The following is a 4,047-nucleotide window of genomic DNA, read 5'->3' on the forward strand; positions in this document are numbered from 1 at the left end:
CAAAGCTCATGTGTGAGACAATGCAAGAAGGTTAGAGGTGAAATGACTGGGTTCTGATAGCCTTGACCAAATCAATGAATTAATCCCATATGAGGTGTCCCCCAAAAGCTCACATGTGAGACAATACCATGAAGTTCAGAGGAGAAACGACTGGGTTGCAAGAGTCTTAAACCAATCAGTGATTAATTCCCTGATAGGGATTAACTGAGCGGTAACTGAAGTTGTAGGTTGTGGATGGAGGAGGTGGGAATTAGGGGCTTGGCTTTGGGGTATGTATGTATTTGTATCTAGGAAAAGGAGACCTCCTCTCTCTCTGTTTCTGATTGTCATGTGAGCTCTGCCACACTCTTCTGTCATCTTGTTCCTGCCTCAGCAAGAGCCCAGAGGATTGGAACCTGCTGTCTGTGGACTGAGACCTCAGAAACCATGAGCCATTAAATAAACTTTGCCTCCTAAAGTTTTTCTGGTCAGATCTTTTACCCGCAGCAGTGAACAAGCTGATTAAAACAGGCATCAACAAAGTGGTAACTGCAGGTTGGCAGGGTGTGGCTGGAAGAGGTGGGCCACTGGGACACGCCTTTGGTGGGCTGAGCTTAGGCCCTCTCTCTGCTTCCTGGGTGCCATGCTCCCAGTGGCTTTCTTCCACCACACTCTTCCACCATGATGTTCTGCCTCACCTAGAGCTCTGCGGGATGGAGTTGGCCTTCTGAGACCTCTGAAACCAAGAGCCCCCAAGGAAACTTTTTTCTTCTCCTCTAATTGTTCTTGTCAGTCCTTTGGTCACGGTTGACTAAAACAGCTATATACATGGTTATGCCCCACAGAACCCTCCAGAGGAGGTACATACCCCAATGACATCAGGCAAAGTCACATGACCTTGTTGATACAGTGAGAGTAGAAGTGACACATACTCTATTTTGAGCAAAAGCTTGAGAGCCTGAGAAAATGGTTTGCCATTTTCCATACTCTGTACTAAAACCAACATGGTGGATGCTACTTCAGTCTGCGTATGAGCATGGAGAACATATGGGGCAGAGCCACAGCTGGCCCATGGCACCATCATGTAACCTGAAAAAGAAAGAAATGTTCATTCTGATAAGTAACTGAGATATTGATTTACTTATTTTTGCAGTACCGGGGACTGAACCCAGCGGTGCTTTATCACTGAGCTATATCCCCAGTCCCTTTAAAAAATTTTGACACAGGGTCTTGCTACGTTGCCAAGCGTGGCCTTGAATCTGTGATCCTCTGCTTCAGTCTCCCCAGTAGCTGGGATTTACAGATGGACCACTGTCATGGCAGTAACTGAGATCTTTTATATTATTTGTTATAGCAGCATAAACTAGTAAAAGCTGGCTAACATAGTTGGCTTCCACTTGGGCCCTGCTCATGGGAGACCCTGGCAGGAGATGTGATGAAGGGAAAGAACAGTCTTCCCTCCCTTTTTGTCCCTGCAGCAACTCCATCTCCAGATGGACAGGCCCCTGAGCTCCTTCCTTTGGGCACCCTGCCTCTTCCTCCTGTCCCATCAGTCTAGAAACAACAGTGGCTCCTGCTTTGCTAATCTCTGTTTGGCTACTCTGCTCTTCTGCTGCCTACTGACCCTCTATTAATGTCCCTCTGCCTGAAATACTTTGTGCAGTTTTTATCTGCACATTGTTGCTCTGATACATACACGACCCAATATATTAAAAGAGAGAGAGAGAGAGAGAGAGAGAGAGAGAGAGAGAGAGAGAGAGAGAATCTTTTTTTGTAGATGGATGCCGCAGTCTGGCTGGGCAAAATAACCAGGGGGTGACAAGCAACTTGTGAAGGTTGAAACAGGGGGAGCCTCTTTATTACGGAACAGCAGAGGTATATATACTTAACTAATTACACACAGCTTAATTAACATCATCTAGATACAGCAGTCAGTCATTAAGGAATCCTCATCATCTTAATGACTCGCTGGCGTTACTTCACAAACCTCTCCTCCTGGCAAAGTGCCAGGTGCCATCTTGACTTGATTGTGGCCCTCAACAGATGGACACAACACTCACCTTTTATTTATTTATTTTTTTATGTGGTGCTGAGAATTGAACCTGGGTCCCGTGCGTGCTAGGCAGGCGCTCTACCGCTGAGCCACAATCCCAGCCCCAATATATAAATTTTGAAGTAACCATTGATGACTTCTTTTTTTAAAATAAAGATGTATTATTTGATTATACCATTTTAACCATTTTTCGGTGTCAACTTCATTGGCCTTTTGTACAATCGCAGGGTCATACAACCATTAACACTGATCATCTCCACAACTTTTTCATTTTCCCAAACTGAAACCACATGGTATTAATTGAAAACTCCCAATTCCTCCCCACCCCCGTCCCCAGGCCCTGACTACCACCAGTCTTCTTTCTCCATCTGTGACTTTGACTGTTCCTCAGGTAAGTGGAATCCCACAGTATGTACCTGGCTTATTTCATTTAGCATAAGGTCTTCAAGCTTCACCTGCACGATAGCATGTATCATAATTCCACTCCTTTTTTTCAGTCTCTTAGTCTGTTTGAGCCAAGGTGTTTTGGGTTTCAAGTGACAGAAACCTCAGTTTAACAGTTTCAATATGTTTTAGTTGTCGATGGACCTTTATTTATTTATATGCAGTGCTGAGAATAGAACCCAGTTCCTCCATCCTGCTAGGCAAGCACTCTACCACTCAGCTACAACCCCAGCCCTTTTTTTAAAAAAAAAAATATATATATATATATATAGTTTGGGTTGTAGATGGACACAATACCTTTATTTTATTTACTTATGTGGGTGCTGAGGATCGCGAACTCAGTCACATGTGCTAGGCAAGTGCTTTACCACTGAGCCACAACCACAGCCCCCCTCTTTTTTTTTTAATTGTAGAAGGACACAATGCCTTTCTTTTTTAAATATTTATTTTTTAGTTGTAGTTGGACACAATACTTTTATTTATTTATTTTTATGTGGTGCTTAGGATGGAACCCAGTGTTTCACAGATGCAATGCAAGTGCACTACCAGTGAGCTACAAGCCTGGCCCAAGAATTCCCTTTTGAAGATAAGGAAGTGCTTTTTCAGAAACCCTTTTAGCAGTTTTCCCTTCATCCCACCAGACAGAACTATATCTTTAACATGTCCGAACACAAACCATTGGGAACAATGATTCTCTTAGCTTATTTAAAACTCATTCCTTGAGGATGGAACAGGGGTTGGCTACCCTGAAGCAAAGATGTGCACAGAAGAGAACACTCCTGAATGAAATCAGGATTCTATCAGGAAGGAGGGGGCGATAAAACCTCGGGGCAGGCAACTAGCAGCGTCTGCCGTGACAGTCTTGCTTCATCTCAGATCAATCATCTCATTACATGACAAACCATTCCATCAGGTGTTGTAGCCAGAAACCTGGAAATCCTCCTCAAACTTCCAACTCTCTTGTCACCTCCTCCATTAATCAGCAATCAATTCCATCTAGAACAGAGCTCTTGGGTAGTTCTTTTCTGCCTTGGGCCACTGCAGCAGATTTCTTGTCTCTATGCCTCGGGGTCTTGCTAAGTATCAAAACAGGTTCTGAGATGCTGACTTTTAAAAGCAATTCAGATTGTCATTTTCCCATTAAAACTCCATCTTAGATGTCCTTTTACAGACCACAGTCTGCCATGCCTTCCAAGGCCTGCTGCCATTTGATGCCAGATTACTTGACTGGCTTTACCTCTTACTAATCCATTTCTGGCTTCTGCCTTTCCCCCTTCACCTTATTAATCCTTGCTTATAATTCAAGTCATAGATTAAGGGTTGCTTCCTCCAAGAGGCTCTTTGTTTCCATAATGCAATGCCTTGTACTTCCTCTATCACTGTACTCACCCAAATTTATTGCAATTATATTTGTAGTCTGTGTTCCCCTAGATTTTAAGTTCTGGAAGGGCTAGGACCATGTTTTTCTAAGGGGTATATCCCTACCACCTGGCGCAGAACATGGCCATGTATTAAATAAAACTTACAGACCTGAAAGTTTTCATGTTATTGGACCTACAGGGGGTAGTGGA

This window comes from Ictidomys tridecemlineatus, chromosome 1, assembly GCF_052094955.1.
Source record: "Ictidomys tridecemlineatus isolate mIctTri1 chromosome 1, mIctTri1.hap1, whole genome shotgun sequence".
Classification (NCBI taxonomy): Eukaryota; Metazoa; Chordata; class Mammalia; order Rodentia; family Sciuridae; genus Ictidomys; species Ictidomys tridecemlineatus.